Source organism: Rhipicephalus microplus, chromosome 7 (genome assembly GCF_043290135.1).
Source record: "Rhipicephalus microplus isolate Deutch F79 chromosome 7, USDA_Rmic, whole genome shotgun sequence".
Classification (NCBI taxonomy): Eukaryota; Metazoa; Arthropoda; class Arachnida; order Ixodida; family Ixodidae; genus Rhipicephalus; species Rhipicephalus microplus.
The window spans coordinates 168672382-168693137 of record NC_134706.1 but is presented as its reverse complement, the minus strand read 5'-3'; positions in this window follow the sequence as shown (position 1 = coordinate 168693137).

The following is a 20756-nucleotide window of genomic DNA, read 5'->3' as shown; positions in this document are numbered from 1 at the left end:
ATCACCGCCTGTATCTTCTAGCAGAACTGAAGTTGAAGTATTTTTCGGTGGACACCGCGGCAGACAGCAGAGTGCGTGTAAATCTAGCATGTGGTTGTTTTCTTTCGCGTACGAGCAAGAATCACGGCCTGTATCTTCTGGCAGAACTGATGTAAAGTATTTTTCAACGCACACCACGGCAGACAGCAGAATGTGTGTAATTCCAGCATGTGCTTGCTTTTTTGCGTAAGAGCAAGAATAACCGCCTGTATCTCAAGGCAGAACTGAAGTAAAGTATTCTAAGGTGGACACCGCGGCAGACAGCAGAGTGCGTGTAATTCCAGCATGTGCTTTTTTTTCTTCGCGTACGAGCAAGAATCACCGCCTGTATCATCTGGCAGAATTGCAGTAAAGTATTTTTCGGTAGACACCACGTAAGGCAGCACAGTGCGTGTAATTACATCATGTGCTTGTTTTTTTGCGCGTACGAGCAAAAATGACCATCTGTATCTTGTGGCAGAAGTGAAGTGAAGTATTTTTCGGCGGACACCGCGGCAGACAGCAGAGTGCGTGTAATTCGAGCATGTGCTTGCATTTTTTGCGAACGAGCAAGAATCACTGCCTGTATCTTCTGGCAGAACTGAAGTTGAAGTATTTTTCGGTGGACACCGCGGCAGACAGCAGAGTGCGTGTAATTCCAGCATGTGCTTGCTTTTTTTGCGTACGAGCAATAATAACTGCCTGTATCTTCTGGCTGAACTGAAGTAAAGAAGGTTTCAACGGACACCGCAGCAGAAAGCAGATTGCGTGTATTTCCAACACGTGGTTGCTTTGTTGCGTATGAGCAAGAATAACCACCTGTATCTTCTGGCACAACGGAAATAAAGTATTTTTCGGCAGACACCGCGGCAGACAGCAGAGTGCGTGTAATTACTGCATGCGTTTTTTTTGCGTACGGGCAAGTATCACCGCCTGTATCTTCTGGCAGAACTGAAGTCAAGTATTTTCAACGGACACCGCGGCAGACAGCAGAGTGTGTGTAATTCCAGCATGTGCTTGCTTTTTTGCGTATGAGCAGGAATAACCATCTGTATCTTCTGACAGAACGGAAATAAAGTATTTTTCGGCGGACACCGCGGCAGACAGCAGAGTGCGTGTAATTCCAGCATGTGCTTGATTTTTTTGCCTACAAGCAAGAATAACCGCATGTATCATCTGGCAGAACTTAAGTAAATTATTTTTCGATGGGAACCGCGGCAGACAGCAAAGTGCGTGTCATTCCATCATGTGCATGCTTTTTTGCGTATGAGCAAGAATAACCGCCTGTATCTTCTGGGAGAACTGAAGTAAAGTATTTTTCGGCGGACACCACGGGAGACGGCAGAGTGCGTGTAATTTCAGCATGTGCTTGCTTTTTTGCGTACGAGCAAGAATAAGCGCCTGTATCTTCTGGCAGAACTGAAGTAAAGTATTCTAAGGTGGACACCGCGGCAGACAGCAGAGTGCGTGTAATTCCAGCATGTGCCTGTTTTTCTTCGCGTACGAGCAAGAATCACCGCCTGTATCATCTGGCAGAATTGCAGTAAAGTATTCTTCGGTAGACACCACGTAAGACAGCACAGTGCGTGTAATTACAGCATGTGCTTGTTTTTTTTTGCGCGTACGAGCAAAAATGACCATCTGTATCTTCTGGCAGAAGTGAAGTGAAGTATTTTTCGGTGGACACCGCGGCAGACAGCAGAGTGCGTGTAATTCGAGCATGTGCTTGCATTTTTCGCGAACGAGCAAGAATAACCGCCTGTATCTTGTGGCACAACTGAAATAAAGTATTTTTTGGCGAACCCTGCGGCAGACAACAAAGTGCGTGTATTTCCAGCATGTGCTTACTTTTTTGACGTACGAGCTAGAATAACCGCATGAATCTTCTGGCAGAACTGAAGTAAAATATTATGCAATGGACACCACGGCAAACAGCAGAGTACGTGTTATGCCAGCATGTGTTTGCTTTTTTATGCGTACGAGCAATAATAACCGCCTGTATCTTCTCGCAGAACTGAAGTAAAGAAGGTTTCAAAGGACACCGCAGCAGACTGCCGAGTGCGTGTATTTCCAACACGTGGTTCCTTTTTTTGCGTATGAGCAAGAATAACCGCCTGTATCTTCTGGCACAACGGAAATAAAGTATTTTTCGGCAGACACCGCGGCAGACAGCAGAGTGCGTGTAATTACTGCATGCGATTGTTTTTTTTCGCGTACGGGCAAGAATCACCGCCTGTATCTTCTGGCAGAACTGAAGTAAAGTATTTTCAACGGACACCGCGGCAGACAGCAGAGTGTGTGTAAATCCAGCATGTGCTTGCTTTTTTGCGTACGACAAGAATAACCGCCTGAATCTTCTGGCAAAACTGAAGTAAAGTATTCTACGGCGGACACCGCGGCAGACCGCAGAGTGCGTGTAAATCTAGCATGTGGTTGTTTTTTTTCGCGTACGAGCAAGAATCACGGCCTGTATCTTCGGGCAGAACTGAAGTAAAGTATTTTTCAACGGACACCGCGGCAGACAGAAGAGTGTGTGTAAACCCAGCATGTGCTTGCTTTTTTGCTTAAGAGCAAGAATAACCGCCTGTATCTTCTTGCAGAACTGAAGTAAAGTATTCTGCGGCGGACACCGCGGCAGACAGCAGAGTGTGTGTAATTACAGCATGTGCTTGTTTTTTTTCGCGTACGGGCAAGAATCACGGCCTGTATCTTCTGGCAGAACTGATGTAAAGTATTTTTCAACGCACACCGCGGCAGACAGCAGAGCGCGTGTAGTTCGAGCATGTGCTTGTTTTTCTTCGCGTACGAGCAAGAATCACCGCCTGTATCATCTGGCAGAATTGCAGTAAAGTATTTTTCGGTAGACACCACGTAAGACAGCACAGTGCGTGTAATTACAGCTTGTGCTTGTTTTTTTGCGCGTACGAGCAAAAATGACCATCTGTATCTTCTGGCAGAAGTGAAGTGAAATATTTTTCGGCGGACACCGCGGCAGACAGCAGAGTGCGTGTAATTCGAGCATGTGCTTGCATTTTTTGCGAACGAGCAAGAATAACCGCCTGTATCTTCTGGCAGAACTGAAGTAATGTATTTTTCGGTGGAAACCGTGGCAGAGAGAAGTGTGCGTGTATTTCCAACACGTGGTTTCTTTTTTTGCGTATGAGCAAGAATAACCGCCTGTATCTTCTGGCAGAACTGAAGTAAAGTATATTTCGACGGACACCACGGCAGACAGCAGAGTTAGTGTAATTCAAGAATGTGCTTGCTTTTTTGCGTACGAGCAAGAATAACCGCCTGTATCTTCTCACAGAATTGAAGTAAACTATTTTTCGGTAGAGACCTAGAAAGACAGCAGAGTGCGTGTATATCCAGCATGTGCTTACTTTTCTTACACACGAGCAAGTATAACTGCCTGTATCTTCGGGCAGAACTGAAGTAAAGTACTTTTAGGTGGACACCGCGGCAGACAGTAGAGTGCGTTTAATTCGAGCTTTTGCTTGCTCTTTTTGCGTACGAGCAAGAATAACCGCCTGTATCTTGTGGCACAACTGAAATAAAGTATTTTTTGGCGGACCCTGCGGCAGACAACAAAGTGCGTGTATTTCCAGCATGTGCTTGCTTTTTTGACGTATGAGCTAGAATAACCGCATGAATCTTCTGGCAGAACTGAAGTAAAATATTATTCAATGGACACCACGGCAGACAGAAGAGTACGTGTTATGCCAGCATGTGTTTGCTTTTTTATGCGTACGAGCAATAATAACCGCCTGTATCTTCTCGCAGAACTGAAGTAAAGTATTTTACGACGGACACTGCTGCATACAGCGGAATGCGTGTATTTCCAACACGTGGTTGCTTTTTTTGCGTATGAGCAAGACTAACCACCTGTATCTTCTGACAGAACGAAAATAAAGTATTTTTCGGCGGACACCGCGGCAGACAGCAGAGTGCGTGTAATTCCAGCATGTGCTTGCTTTTTTTGCGTACGAGCAATAAAAACCGCCTGTATCTTCTGGCTGAACTGAAGTAAAGAAGGTTTCAAAGGACACCGCAGCAGACAGCCGAGTACGTGTATTTCCAACACGTGGTTCCTTTTTTTGCGTATGAGCAGGAATAACCACCTGTATCTTCTGGCACAACGGAAATAAAGTATTTTTCGGCAGACACCGCGGCAGACAGCAGAGTGCGTGTAATTACTGCATGCGTTTGTTTTTTTTTCGCGTACGGGCAAGAATCACCGCCTGTATCTTCTGGCAGAACTGAAGTAAAGTATTTTCAACGGACACTGTGGCAGACAGCAGAGTGTGTGTAAATCCAGCATGTGCTTGCTTTTTTGCGTACGAGCAAGAATAACCGCCTGTATCTTCTGGCAAAACTGAAGGTTAGTATTCTACGGCGGACACCGCGGCAGACCGCAGAGTGCGTGTAAATCTAGCATGTGGTTGTTTTTTTTCGCGTACGAGCAAGAATCACGGCCTGTATCTTCTGGCAGAACTGAAGTAAAGTATTTTTTAACGGACACCACGGAACACAGCAGAGTGTGTGTAAACCCAGCATGTGCTTGCTTTTTTGCTTAAGAGCAAGAATAACCGCGTGTATCTTCTTGCAGAACTGAAGTAAAGTATTCTACGGCGGACACCGCGGCAGACAGCAGAGTGTGTGTAATTACAGCATGTGCTTGTTTTTTTTCGCGTACGGGCATGAATCACGGCCTGTATCTTCTGGCAGAACTGATGTAAAGTATTTTTCAACGCACACCACGGCAGACAGCAGAATGTGTGTAATTTCAGCATGTGCTTGCTTTTTTGCGTAAGAGCAAGAATAACCGCCTGTATCTCAAGGCAGAACTGAAGTAAAGTATTCTAAGGTGGACACCGCGGCAGACAGCAGAGTGCGTGTAATTCCAGCATGTGCTTGTTTTTCTTCGCCTATGAGCAAGAATCACCGCCTGTATCATCTGGCAGAATTGCAGTAAAGTACTTTTCGGTAGACACCACGTAAGACAGCACAGTGCGTGTAATTACAGAATGTGCTTGTTTTTTTGCGCGTACGAGCAAAAATGACCATCTGTATCTTCTGGCAGAAGTGAAGTGAAGAAGGTTTCAACGGACACCGCAGCAGACAGCAGAGTGCGTGTATTTTTCAACGCGTTGTTGCTTTGTTGCGTATGAGCAAGAATAACCACCTGTATCTTCTGGCACAACGGAAATAAAGTAGTTTTCGGCAGACACCGCGGCAGACAGCAGAGTGCGTGTAATTACTGGATGCGTTTTTTTTTTCGCGTACGAGCAAAAATCACCGCCTGTATCTTTTGGCAGAACTGAAGTGAAGTATTTTTCGGTGGACACCGCGGCACACAGCAGAGTGCGTGTAATTCCAGCATGTGCTTGCTTTTTTTGCGTACGAGCAATAAAAACCGCCTGTATCTTCTGGCTGAACTGAAGTAAAGAAGGTTTCAAAGGACACCGCAGCAGACAGCCGAGTGCGTGTATTTCCAACACGTGGTTCCTTTTTTTGCGTATGAGCAAGAATAACTGCCTGTATCTCCTGGCACAACGGAAATAAAGTATTTTTCGGCAGACACCGCGGCAGACAGCAGAGTGCGTGTAAACCCAGCATGTGCTTGCTTTTTTGCTTAAGAGCAAAAATAACCGCCTGTATCTTCTTGCAGAACTGAAGTAAAGTATTCTACGGCGGACACCGCGGCAGACAGCAGAGTGTGTGTAATTACAGCATGTGCTTGTTTTTTTTCGCGTACGGGCAAGAATCACGGCCTGTATCTTCTGGCAGAACTGATGTAAAGTATTTTTCAACGCACACCACTGCAGACAGCAGAATGTGTGTAATTCCAGCATGTGCTTGCTTTTTTGCGTAAGAGCAAGAATAACCGCCTGTATCTCAAGGCAGAACTGAAGTAAAGTATTCTAAGGTGGACACCGCGGCAGACAGCAGAGTGCGTGTAATTCCAGCATGTGCTTGCATTTTTCGCGAACGAGCAAGAATAACCGCCCGTATCTTCTGGCAGAACTGAAGTAAAGTTTTTTTCGGTGGAAACCGTGGCAGAGAGAAGTGTGCGTGTATTTCCAACAAGTGGTTGCTTTTTTTGCGTATGAGCAAGACTAAGTGCCTGTATCTTCTGACAGAACGAAAATAAAGTATTTTTCGGCGGACACTGCGGCAGACAGCACAGTGCATGTAATTCTAGCATGCGGTTGTTTTTTCGAGTACGAGCAAAGAATCACCGCCTGTATCTTCTGGCAGAACTGAAGTTGAAGTATTTTTCGGTGGACACCGCGGCAGAGAGCAGAGTGCGTGTAATTTCAGCATGTGCTTGCTTTTTTTGCGTACGAGCATTAATAACTGCCTGTATCTTCTGGCTGAACTGAAGTAAAGAAGGTTTCAACGGACACCGCAGCAGAAAGCAGATTGCGTGTATTTCCAACACGTGTTTGCTTTGTTGCGTATGAGCAAGAATAACCACGTGTATCTTCTGGCACAACGGAAATAAAGTATTTTTCGGCAGACACCGCGGCAGACAGCAGAGTGCGTGTAATTACTGCATGTGCTTGATTTTTTGCCTACAAGCAAGAATAACCGCATGTATCATCTGGCAGAACTGAAGTAAATTATTTTTCGATGGGAACCGTGGCAGACAGCAGAGTGCGTGTCGTTCCATCATGTGCATGCTTTTTTGCGTATGAGCAAGAATAACCGCCTGTATCTTCTGGGAGAACTGAAGTAAAGTATTTTTCGGCGGACACCACGGGAGACGGCAGAGTGCGGGTTTTTTCAGCATGTGCTTGCTTTTTTGCGTACGAGCAAGAATAACCGCCTGTAGCTTCTGGCAGAACTGAAGTAAAATATTCTAAGGTGGACACCGCGGCAGACAGCAGAGTGCGTGTAATTCCAGCATGTGCTTGTTTTTCTTCGCGTACGAGCAAGAATCACCGCCTGTATCATCTGGCAGAATTGCAGTAAAGTATTTTTCGGTAGACACCACGTAAGACAGCACAGTGCGTGTAATTACAGCATGTGCTTGTTTTTTTGCGCGTACGAGCAAAAATGACTATCTGTAACTTCTGGCAGAAGTGAAGTGAAGTATTTTTCGGCGGACACCGCGGCAGACAGCAGAGTGCGTGTAATTCGAGCATGTGCTTGCATTTTTTGCGAACGAGCAAGAATAACCGCCTGTATCTTCTGGCAGAACTGAAGTAAAGTATTTTTCGGTGGAAACCGTGGCAGAGAGAAGTGTGCGTGTATTTCCAACACGTGGTTTCTTTTTTTGCGTATGAGCAAGAATAACCGCCTGTATCTTCTGGCAGAACTGAAGTAAAGTATATTTCGACGGATTCCACGGCAGACAGCAGAGTTAGTGTAATTCAAGAATGTGCTTGCTTTTTTGCGTACGAGCAAGAATAACCACCTGTATCTTCTCACAGAATTAAAGTAAATTATTTTTCGGTAGAGACTGAGAAAGACAGCAGAGTGCGTGTATTTCCAGCATGTGCTTACTTTTCTTACACACGAGCAAGAATAACTGCCTGTATCTTCGGGCAGAACTGAAGTAAAGTACTTTTCGGTGGACACCGCGGCAGACAGTAGAGTGCGTGTAATTCTAGCTTTTGCTTGCTTTTTTTGCGTACGAGTAAGAATAACCGCCTGTATCTTGTGGCACAACTGAAATAAAGTATTTTTTGGCGGACCCTGCGGCAGACAACAAAGTGCGTGTATTTCCAGCATGTGCTTGCTTTTTTGACGTACGAGCTAGAATAACCGCATGAATCTTCTGGCAGAACTGAAGTAAAATATTATTCAATGAACACCACGGCAGACAGCAGAGTACGTGTTATGCGAGCATGTGTTTGCTTTTTTATGCGTACGAACAATAATAACCGCCTGTACCTTCTCGCAGAACTGAAGTAAAGTATTTTTCGACGGACACTGCTGCATACAGCGGAATGCGTGTATTTCCAACACGTGGTTGCTTTTTTTTCGTATGAGAAAGACTAACCTGCTGTATCTTCTGACAGAACGGAAATAAAGTATTTTTCGGCGGACACCGCGGCAGACAGCAGAGTGCATGTAATTCCAGCATGTGCTTGTTTTTTTCGCGTACGAGCAAAAATCACCGCCTGTATCTTTTGGCAGAACTGAAGTGAAGTATTTTTCGGTGGACACCGCGGCACACAGCAGAGTGCGTGTAATTCCAGCATGTGCTTGCTTTTTTTGCGTACGAGCAATAAAAACCGCCTGTATCTTCTGGCTGAACTGAAGTAAAGAAGGTTTCAAAGGACACCGCAGCAGACAGCCGAGTGCGTGTATTTCCAACACGTGGTTCCTTTTTTTGCGTATGAGCAAGAATAACCGCCTGTATCTCCTGGCACAACGGAAATAAAGTATTTTTCGGCAGACACCGCGGCAGACAGCAGAGTGCGTGTAATTACTGCATGCGTTTGTTTTTTTTCGCGTACGGGCAAGAATCACCGCCTGTATCTTCTGGCAGAACTGAAGTAATTTTCAACGGACACCGCGGCAGACAGCAGAGTGCGTGTAAATCTAGCATGTGGTTGTTTTTTTCGCGTACGAGCAAGAATCACGGCCTGTATCTTCTGGCAGAACTTAAGTAAAGTATTTTTCAACGCACACCGCGGCAGACAGAAGAGTGTGTGTAAACCCAGCATGTGCTTGCTTTTTTGCTTAAGAGCAAGAATAACCGCCTGTATCTTCTTGCAGAACTGAAGTAAAGTATTCTACGGCGGACACCGTGGCAGACAGCAGAGTGTGTGTAATTACAGCAGGTGCTTGTTTTTTTCGCGTACGGGCAAGAATCACGGCCTGTATCTTCTGGCAGAACTGATGTAAAGTATTTTTCAACGCACACCACGGCAGACAGCAGAATGTGTGTAATTCCAGCATGTGCTTGCTTTTTTGCGTAAGAGCAAGAATAACCGCCTGTATCTCAAGGCAGAACTGAAGTAAAGTATTCTAAGGTGGACACCGCGGCAGACAGCAGAGTGCGTGTAATTCCAGCATGTGCTTGTTTTTCTTCGCGTAAGAGCAAGAATCACCGCCTGTATCATCTGGCAGAATTGCAGTAAAGTATTTTTCGGTAGACACCACGTAAGACAGCACAGTGCGTGTAATTACAGCATGTGCTTGTTTTTTTTGCGCGTACGAGCAAAAATGACCATCTGTATCTTCTGGCAGAAGTGAAGTGAAGTATTTTTCGGTGGACACCGCGGCAGACAGCAGAGTGCGTGTAATTCGAGCATGTGCTTGCATTTTTCGCGAACGAGAAAGAATAACCGCCAGTATCTTGTGGCACAACTGAAATAACGTATTTTTTGGCGGACCCTGCGGCAGACAACAAAGTGCGTGTATTTCCAGCATGTGCTTACTTTTTTGACGTACGAGCTAGAATAACCGCATGAATCTTCTGGCAGAACTGAAGTAAAATATTATTCAATGGACACCACGGCAAACAGCAGAGTACGTGTTATGCCAGCATGTGTTTGCTTTTTTATGCGTACGAGCAATAATAACCGCCTGTATCTTCTCGCAGAACTGAAGTAAAGAAGGTTTCAAAGGACACCGCAGCAGACAGCCGAGTGCGTGTATTTCCAACACGTGGTTCCTTTTTTTGCGTATGAGCAAGAATAACCGCCTGTATCTTCTGGCACAACGGAAATAAAGTATTTTTCGGCAGACACCGCGGCAGACAGCAGAGTGCGTGTAATTACTGCATGCGTTTGTTTTTTTTCGCGTACGGGCAAGAATCACCGCCTGTATCTTCTGGCAGAACTGAAGTAAAGTATTTTCAACGGACACCGCGGCAGACAGCAGAGTGTGTGTAAATCCAGCATGTGCTTGCTTTTTTGCGTACGACAAGAATAACCGCCTGAATCTTCTGGCAAAACTGAAGTAAAGTATTCTACGGCGGACACCGCGGCAGACCGCAGAGTGCGTGTAAATCTAGCATGTGGTTGTTTTTTTTCGCGTACGAGCAAGAATCACGGCCTGTATCTTCTGGCAGAACTGAAGTAAAGTATTTTTCAACGGACACCGCGGCAGACAGAAGAGTGTGTGTAAACCCAGCATGTGCTTGCTTTTTTGCTTAAGAGCAAGAATAACCGCCTGTATCTTCTTGCAGAACTGAAGTAAAGTATTCTGCGGCGGACACCGCGGCAGACAGCAGAGTGTGTGTAATTACAGCATGTGCTTGTTTTTTTTCACGTACGGGCAAGAATCACGGCCTGTATCTTCTGGCAGAACTGATGTAAAGTATTTTTCAACGCACACCGCGGCAGACAGCAGAGCGCGTGTAGTTCGAGCATGTGCTTGTTTTTCTTCGCGTACGAGCAAGAATCACCGCCTGTATCATCTGGCAGAATTGCAGTAAAGTATTTTTCGGTAGACACCACGTAAGACAGCACAGTGCGTGTAATTACAGCTTGTGCTTGTTTTTTTGCGCGTACGAGCAAAAATGACCATCTGTATCTTCTGGCAGAAGTGAAGTGAAGTATTTTTCGGCGGACACCGCGGCAGACAGCAGAGTGCGTGTAATTCGAGCATGTGCTTGCATTTTTTGCGAACGAGCAAGAATAACCGCCTGTATCTTCTGGCAGAACTGAAGTAATGTATTTTTCGGTGGAAACCGTGGCAGAGAGAAGTGTGCGTGTATTTCCAACACGTGGTTTCTTTTTTTGCGTATGAGCAAGAATAACCGCCTGTATCTTCTGGCAGAACTGAAGTAAAGTATATTTCGACGGACACCACGGCAGACAGCAGAGTTAGTGTAATTCAAGAATGTGCTTGCTTTTTTGCGTACGAGCAAGAATAACCGCCTGTATCTTCTCACAGAATTGAAGTAAACTATTTTTCGGTAGAGACCTAGAAAGACAGCAGAGTGCGTGTATATCCAGCATGTGCTTACTTTTCTTACACACAAGCAAGTATAACTGCCTGTATCTTCGGGCAGAACTGAAGTAAAGTACTTTTAGGTGGACACCGCGGCAGACAGTAGAGTGCGTTTAATTCGAGCTTTTGCTTGCTCTTTTTGCGTACGAGCAAGAATAACCGCCTGTATCTTGTGGCACAACTGAAATAAAGTATTTTTTGGCGGACCCTGCGGCAGACAACAAAGTGCGTGTATTTCCAGCATGTGCTTGCTTTTTTGACGTATGAGCTAGAATAACCGCATGAATCTTCTGGCAGAACTGAAGTAAAATATTATTCAATGGACACCACGGCAGACAGAAGAGTACGTGTTATGCCAGCATGTGTTTGCTTTTTTATGCGTACGAGCAATAATAACCGCCTGTATCTTCTCGCAGAACTGAAGTAAAGTATTTTTCGACGGACACTGCTGCATACAGCGGAATGCGTGTATTTCCAACACGTGGTTGCTTTTTTTGCGTATGAGCAAGACTAACCACCTGTATCTTCTGACAGAACGAAAATAAAGTATTTTTCGGCGGACACCGCGGCAGACAGCAGAGTGCATGTAATTCCAGCATGTGCTTGTTTTTTTTGCGTACGAGCAAAAATCACCGCTTGCATCTTTTGGCAGAACTGAAGTGAAGTATTTTTCGGTGGACACCGCGGCACACAGCAGAGTGCGTGTAATTCCAGCATGTGCTTGCTTTTTTTGCGTACGAGCAATAAAAACCGCCTGTATCTTCTGGCTGAACTGAAGTAAAGAAGGTTTCAAAGGACACCGCAGCAGACAGCCGAGTGCGTGTATTTCCAACACGTGGTTCCTTTTTTTGCGTATGAGCAAGAATAACTGCCTGTATCTCCTGGCACAACGGAAATAAAGTATTTTTCGGCAGACACCGCGGCAGACAGCAGAGTGCGTGTAAACCCAGCATGTGCTTGCTTTTTTGCTTAAGAGCAAAAATAACCGCCTGTATCTTCTTGCAGAACTGAAGTAAAGTATTCTACGGCGGACACCACGGGAGACGGCAGAGTGCGTGTTTTTTCAGCAAGTGCTTGCTTTTTTGCGTACGAGCGAAAATAACCGCCTGTATCTTCTGGCAGAACTGAAGTAAAGTATTCTAAGGTGGACACCGCGGCAGACAGCAGAGTGGGTGTAATTCCAGCATGTGCTTGTTTTTCTTCGCGTACGAGCAAGAATCACCGCCTGTATCATCTGGCAGAATTGCAGTAAAGTATTTTTCGGTAGACTCCACGCAAGACAGCACAGTGCGTGTAATTACAGCACGTGCTTGTTTTTTTTGCGCGTACGAGCAAAAATGACCATCTGTATCTTCTGGCAGAAGTGAAGTGAAGTATTTTTCGTCGGACACCGCGGCAGACAGCAGAGTGCGTGTAATTCGAGCATGTGCTTGCATTTTTTGCGAACGAGCAAGAATAACCGCCTGTAGCTTCTGGCAGAACTGAAGTAAAGTATTTTTCGGTGGAAACCGTGGCAGAGAGAAGTGTGCGTGTATTTCCAACACGTGGTTTCTTTTTTTGCGTATGAGCAAGAATAACCGCCTGTATCTTCTGGCAGAACTGAAGTAAAGTATATTTCGACGGACACCACGGCAGACAGCAGAGTTAGTGTAATTCAAGAATGTGCTTGCTTTTTTGCGTACGAGCAAGATTAACCACCTGTATCTTCTCACAGAATTGAAGTAAACTATTTTTCGGTAGAGACCGAGAAAGACAGCAGAGTGCGTGTATTTCCAGCATGTGCTTACTTTTCTTACACACGAGCAAGAATAACTGCCTGTATCTTCGGGCAGAACTGAAGTAAAGTACTTTTCGGTGGACACCGCGGCAGACAGTAGAGTGCGTGTAATTCCAGCTTTTGCTTGCTTTTTTTTGCGTACGAGCAAGAATAACCGCCTGTATCTTGTGGCACAACTGAAATAAAGTATTTTTTGGCGGACCCTGCGGCAGACAACAAAGTGCGTGTATTTCCAGCATGTGCTTGCTTTTTTGACGTACGAGCTAGAATAACCGCATGAATCTTCTGGCAGAACTGAAGTAAAATATTATTCAATGAACACCACGGCAGACAGCAGAGTACGTGTTATGCCAGCATGTGTTTGCTTTTTTATGCGTACGAGCAATAATAACCGCCTGTATCTTCTCGCAGAACTGAAGTAAAGTATTTTTCGACGGACACTGCTGCATACAGCGGAATGCGTGTACTTCCAACACGTGGTTGCTTTTTTTGCGTATGAGCAAGACTAACCACCTGTATCTTTTGACAGAACGGAAATAAAGTATTTTTCGGCGGACACCGCGGCAGACAGCAGAGTGCATGTAATTCCAGCATGTGCTTGTTTTTTTCGCGTACGAGCAAAAATCACCGCCTGTATCTTTTGGCAGAACTGAAGTGAAGTATTTTTCGGTGGACACCGCGGCACACAGCAGAGTGGGTGTAATTCCAGCTTGTGCTTGCTTTTTTTGCGTACGAGCAATAAAAACCGCCTGTATCTTCTGGCTGAACTGAAGTAAAGAAGGTTTCAAAGGACACCGCAGCAGACAGCCGAGTGCGTGTATTTCCAACACGTGGTTCCTTTTTTTGCGTATGAGCAAGAATAACCGCCTGTATCTTCTGGCACAACGGAAATAAAGTGTTTTTCGGCAGACACCGTGGCAGACAGCAGAGTGCGTGTAATTACTGCATGCGTTTGTTTTTTTTCGCGTACGGGCAAAAATCACCGCCTGTATCTTCTGGCAGAACTGAAGTAAAGTATTTTCAACGGACACCGCGGCAGACAGCAGAGTGTGTGTAAATCCAGCATGTGCTTGCTTTTTTGCGTACGACAAGAATAACCGCCTGTATCTTCTGGCAAAACTGAAGTAAAGTATTCTACGGCGGACACCGCGGCAGACCGCAGAGAGCGTGTAAATCTAGCATGTGGTTGTTTTTTTTCGCGTACGAGCAAGAATCACGGCCTGTATCTTCTGGCAGAACTGAAGTAAAGTATTTTTCAACGGACACCGCGGCAGACAGAAGAGTGTGTGTAAACCCAGCATGTGCTTGCTTTTTTGCTTAAGAGCAAGAATAACCGCCTGTATCTTCTTGCAGAACTGAAGCAAGGTATTCTGTGGCGGACACCGCGGCAGACAGCCGAGTGTGTGTAATTACAGCATGTGCTTATTTTTTTCGCGTACGGGCAAGAATCACGGCCTGTATCTTCTGGCAGAACTGATGTAAAGTATTTTTCAACTCACACCACGACAGACAGCAGAGTGCGTGTAATTCCAGCATGTGCTTGTTTTTCTTCGCGTACGAGCAAGAATCACCGCCTGTATCATCTGGCAGAATTGCAGTAAAGTATTTTTCGGTAGACACCACGTAAGACAGCACAGTGCGTGTAATTACAGCATGTGCTTGTTTTTTTGGCGTACCAGCAATAAAAACCGCCTGTATCTTCTGGCTGAACTGAAGTAAAGAAGGTTTCAAAGGACACCGCAGCAGACAGCCGAGTGCGTGTATTTCCAACACGTGGTTCCTTTTTTTGCGTATGAGCAAGAATAACCACCTGTATCTTCTGGCAGAACTGAAGTGAAGTATTTTACGGCGGGCAACGCGGCAGACAGCAGAGTGTGTGTAAATCCAGCATGTGTTTGCTTTTCTTGCATACAAGCAAGAATAACTGCCTGTATCTTCGGGCAGAACTGAAGTAAAGTATTTTTCGGTGGACACCGCGGCAGACAGTAGAGTGCGTGTAATTACAGCATGCGCTTGTTTTTTTTCCCGTACGGGCAAGAATCACCGTCAGTATCTCGTGGCAGAACTGACGTAAACTATTTTTCGGTAGACACCGCGAAAGACAGCAGAGTGCGTGTATTTACAGCATGTGCTTGCTTTTCTTACACACGAGAAAGAATAACTGCCTGTATGTTCAGGCAGAACTGAAGAAAAGTACTTTTCGGTAGACACCGTGGAAGATAGCAGAGTGTGTGTAATTCCAGCATGTGCTTGCTTCTTTTGCGTACGTGCAAGAATAACCACCTGTATATTCTGGCCGAAGTGAAGTAAAGTATTTTTCGGTAGACACTGCGAAAGACAGCAGAGTGCGTGTATTTCCAGCATGTGCTTGCTTTTCTTACATACGAGAAAGAATAACTGCCTGTAACTTCGGGCAGAACTGAAGGTAAGTACTTTTCGGTGGACACCGTGGCAGATAGTAGAGTGTGTAATTCCAGCATGTGCTTGCTTCTTTTGCGTACGTGCAAGAATAACCGCCTGTATCTTGTGGCACAACTGAAATAAAGCATTATTCAACGGACACCACGGCAGACAGCAGAGTACGTGTTATTCCAGCATGTGCTTGCTTTTTTATGCGTACGAGCAATATTAACCGCCTGTATCTTCTCGCAGAACTGAAGTAAAGTATTTTTCAACGGACACCGCTACAGACAGCGGAGTGCGTGTATTTCCAACACGTGGTTGCTTTTTTTGCGTATGAGCAAGACTAAGTGCCTGTATCTTCTGACAGAACGAAAATAAAGTATTTTTCGGCGGACACTGCGGCAGACAGCACAGTGCGTGTAATTTTAGCATGTGGTTGTTTTTTTCGAGTACGAGCAAGAATCACCGCCTGTATCTTCTAGCAGAACTGAAGTTGAAGTATTTTTCGGTGGACACCGCGGCAGACAGCAGAGTGCGTGTAAATCTAGCATGTGGTTGTTTTCTTTCGCGTACGAGCAAGAATCACGGCCTGTATCTTCTGGCAGAACTGATGTAAAGTATTTTTCAACGCACACCACGGCAGACAGCAGAATGTGTGTAATTCCAGCATGTGCTTGCTTTTTTGCGTAAGAGCAAGAATAACCGCCTGTATCTCAAGGCAGAACTGAAATAAAGTATTCTAAGGTGGACACCGCGGCAGACAGCAGAGTGCGTGTAATTCCAGCATGTGCTTTTTTTTCTTCGCGTACGAGCAAGAATCACCGCCTGTATCATCTGGCAGAATTGCAGTAAAGTATTTTTCGGTAGACACCACGTAAGACAGCACAGTGCGTGTAATTACATCATGTGCTTGTTTTTTTGCGCGTACGAGCAAAAATGACCATCTGTATCTTGTGGCAGAAGTGAAGTGAAGTATTTTTCGGCGGACACCGCGGCAGACAGCAGAGTGCGTGTAATTCGAGCATGTGCTTGCATTTTTTGCGAACGAGCAAGAATCACTGCCTGTATCTTCTGGCAGAACTGAAGTTGAAGTATTTTTCGGTGGACACCGCGGCAGACAGCAGAGTGCGTGTAATTCCAGCATGTGCTTGCTTTTTTTGCGTACGAGCAATAATAACTGCCTGTATCTTCTGGCTGAACTGAAGTAAAGAAGGTTTCAACGGACACCGCAGCAGAAAGCAGATTGCGTGTATTTCCAACACGTGGTTGCTTTGTTGCGTATGAGCAAGAATAACCACCTGTATCTTCTGGCACAACGGAAATAAAGTATTTTTCGGCAGACACCGCGGCAGACAGCAGAGTGCGTGTAATTACTGCATGCGTTTTTTTTGCGTACGGGCAAGTATCACCGCCTGTATCTTCTGGCAGAACTGAAGTCAAGTATTTTCAACGGACACCGCGGCAGACAGCAGAGTGTGTGTAATTCCAGCATGTGCTTGCTTTTTTGCGTATGAGCAGGAATAACCATCTGTATCTTCTGACAGAACGGAAATAAAGTATTTTTCGGCGGACACCGCGGCAGACAGCAGAGTGCGTGTAATTCCAGCATGTGCTTGATTTTTTTGCCTACAAGCAAGAATAACCGCATGTATCATCTGGCAGAACTTAAGTAAATTATTTTTCGATGGGAACCGCGGCAGACAGCAAAGTGCGTGTCATTCCATCATGTGCATGCTTTTTTGCGTATGAGCAAGAATAACCGCCTGTATCTTCTGGGAGAACTGAAGTAAAGTATTTTTCGGCGGACACCACGGGAGACGGCAGAGTGCGTGTAATTTCAGCATGTGCTTGCTTTTTTGCGTACGAGCAAGAATAAGCGCCTGTATCTTCTGGCAGAACTGAAGTAAAGTATTCTAAGGTGGACACCGCGGCAGACAGCAGAGTGCGTGTAATTCCAGCATGTGCCTGTTTTTCTTCGCGTACGAGCAAGAATCACCGCCTGTATCATCTGGCAGAATTGCAGTAAAGTATTCTTCGGTAGACACCACGTAAGACAGCACAGTGCGTGTAATTACAGCATGTGCTTGTTTTTTTTTGCGCGTACGAGCAAAAATGACCATCTGTATCTTCTGGCAGAAGTGAAGTGAAGTATTTTTCGGTGGACACCGCGGCAGACAGCAGAGTGCGTGTAATTCGAGCATGTGCTTGCATTTTTCGCGAACGAGCAAGAATAACCGCCTGTATCTTGTGGCACAACTGAAATAAAGTATTTTTTGGCGAACCCTGCGGCAGACAACAAAGTGCGTGTATTTCCAGCATGTGCTTACTTTTTTGACGTACGAGCTAGAATAACCGCATGAATCTTCTGGCAGAACTGAAGTAAAATATTATGCAATGGACACCACGGCAAACAGCAGAGTACGTGTTATGCCAGCATGTGTTTGCTTTTTTATGCGTACGAGCAATAATAACCGCCTGTATCTTCTCGCAGAACTGAAGTAAAGAAGGTTTCAAAGGACACCGCAGCAGACAGCCGAGTGCGTGTATTTCCAACACGTGGTTCCTTTTTTTGCGTATGAGCAAGAATAACCGCCTGTATCTTCTGGCACAACGGAAATAAAGTATTTTTCGGCAGACACCGCGGCAGACAGCAGAGTGCGTGTAATTACTGCATGCGTTTGTTTTTTTTCGCGTACGGGCAAGAATCACCGCCTGTATCTTCTGGCAGAACTGAAGTAAAGTATTTTCAACGGACACCGCGGCAGACAGCAGAGTGTGTGTAAATCCAGCATGTGCTTGCTTTTTTGCGTACGACAAGAATAACCGCCTGAATCTTCTGGCAAAACTGAAGTAAAGTATTCTACGGCGGACACCGCGGCAGACCGCAGAGTGCGTGTAAATCTAGCATGTGGTTGTTTTTTTTCGCGTACGAGCAAGAATCACGGCCTGTATCTTCGGGCAGAACTGAAGTAAAGTATTTTTCAACGGACACCGCGGCAGACAGAAGAGTGTGTGTAAACCCAGCATGTGCTTGCTTTTTTGCTTAAGAGCAAGAATAACCGCCTGTATCTTCTTGCAGAACTGAAGTAAAGTATTCTGCGGCGGACACCGCGGCAGACAGCAGAGTGTGTGTAATTACAGCATGTGCTTGTTTTTTTTCGCGTACGGGCAAGAATCACGGCCTGTATCTTCTGGCAGAACTGATGTAAAGTATTTTTCAACGCACACCGCGGCAGACAGCAGAGCGCGTGTAGTTCGAGCATGTGCTTGTTTTTCTTCGCGTACGAGCAAGAATCACCGCCTGTATCATCTGGCAGAATTGCAGTAAAGTATTTTTCGGTAGACACCACGTAAGACAGCACAGTGCGTGTAATTACAGCTTGTGCTTGTTTTTTTGCGCGTACGAGCAAAAATGACCATCTGTATCTTCTGGCAGAAGTGAAGTGAAGTATTTTTCGGCGGACACCGCGGCAGACAGCAGAGTGCGTGTAATTCGAGCATGTGCTTGCATTTTTTGCGAACGAGCAAGAATAACCGCCTGTATCTTCTGGCAGAACTGAAGTAATGTATTTTTCGGTGGAAACCGTGGCAGAGAGAAGTGTGCGTGTATTTCCAACACGTGGTTTCTTTTTTTGCGTATGAGCAAGAATAACCGCCTGTATCTTCTGGCAGAACTGAAGTAAAGTATATTTCGACGGACACCACGGCAGACAGCAGAGTTAGTGTAATTCAAGAATGTGCTTGCTTTTTTGCGTACGAGCAAGAATAACCGCCTGTATCTTCTCACAGAATTGAAGTAAACTATTTTTCGGTAGAGACCTAGAAAGACAGCAGAGTGCGTGTATATCCAGCATGTGCTTACTTTTCTTACACACGAGCAAGTATAACTGCCTGTATCTTCGGGCAGAACTGAAGTAAAGTACTTTTAGGTGGACACCGCGGCAGACAGTAGAGTGCGTTTAATTCGAGCTTTTGCTTGCTCTTTTTGCGTACGAGCAAGAATAACCGCCTGTATCTTGTGGCACAACTGAAATAAAGTATTTTTTGGCGGACCCTGCGGCAGACAACAAAGTGCGTGTATTTCCAGCATGTGCTTGCTTTTTTGACGTATGAGCTAGAATAACCGCATGAATCTTCTGGCAGAACTGAAGTAAAATATTATTCAATGGACACCACGGCAGACAGAAGAGTACGTGTTATGCCAGCATGTGTTTGCTTTTTTATGCGTACGAGCAATAATAACCGCCTGTATCTTCTCGCAGAACTGAAGTAAAGTATTTTTCGACGGACACTGCTGCATACAGCGGAATGCGTGTATTTCCAACACGTGGTTGCTTTTTTTGCGTATGAGCAAGACTAACCACCTGTATCTTCTGACAGAACGAAAATAAAGTATTTTTCGGCGGACACCGCGGCAGACAGCAGAGTGCATGTAATTCCAGCATGTGCTTGTTTTTTTTGCGTACGAGCAAAAATCACCGCCTGCATCTTTTGGCAGAACTGAAGTGAAGTATTTTTCGGTGGACACCGCGGCACACAGCAGAGTGCGTGTAATTCCAGCATGTGCTTGCTTTTTTTGCGTACGAGCAATAAAAACCGCCTGTATCTTCTGGCTGAACTGAAGTAAAGAAGGTTTCAAAGGACACCGCAGCAGACAGCCGAGTGCGTGTATTTCCAACACGTGGTTCCTTTTTTTGCGTATGAGCAAGAATAACTGCCTGTATCTGCTGGCACAACGGAAATAAAGTATTTTTCGGCAGACACCGCGGCAGACAGCAGAGTGCGTGTAAACCCAGCATGTGCTTGCTTTTTTGCTTAAGAGCAAAAATAACCGCCTGTATCTTCTTGCAGAACTGAAGTAAAGTATTCTACGGCGGACACCACGGGAGACGGCAGAGTGCATGTTTTTTCAGCAAGTGCTTGCTTTTTTGCGTACGAGCGAAAATAACCGCCTGTATCTTCTGGCAGAACTGAAGTAAAGTATTCTAAGGTGGACACCGCGGCAGACAGCAGAGTGGGTGTAATTCCAGCATGTGCTTGTTTTTCTTCGCGTACGAGCAAGAATCACCGCCTGTATCATCTGGCAGAATTGCAGTAAAGTATTTTTCGGTAGACACCACGTAAGACAGCACAGTGCGTGTAATTACAGCATGTGCTTGTTTTTTTTTGCGCGTACGAGCAAAAATGACCATCTGTATCTTCTGGCAGAAGTGAAGTGAAGTATTTTTCGTCGGACACCGCGGCAGAAAGCAGAGTGCGTGTAATTCGAGCATGTGCTTGCATTTTTTGCGAACGAGCAAGAATAACCGCCTGTAGCTTCTGGCAGAACTGAAGTAAAGTATTTTTCGGTGGAAACCGTGGCAGAGAGAAGTGTGCGTGTATTTCCAACACGTGGTTTCTTTTTTTGCGTATGAGCAAGAATAACCGCCTGTATCTTCTGGCAGAACTGAAGTAAAGTATATTTCGACGGACACCACGGCAGACAGCAGAGTTAGTGTAATTCAAGAATGTGCTTGCTTTTTTGCGTACGAGCAAGATTAACCACCTGTATCTTCTCACAGAATTGAAGTAAACTATTTTTCGGTAGAGACCGAGAAAGACAGCAGAGTGCGTGTATTTCCAGCATGTGCTTACTTTTCTT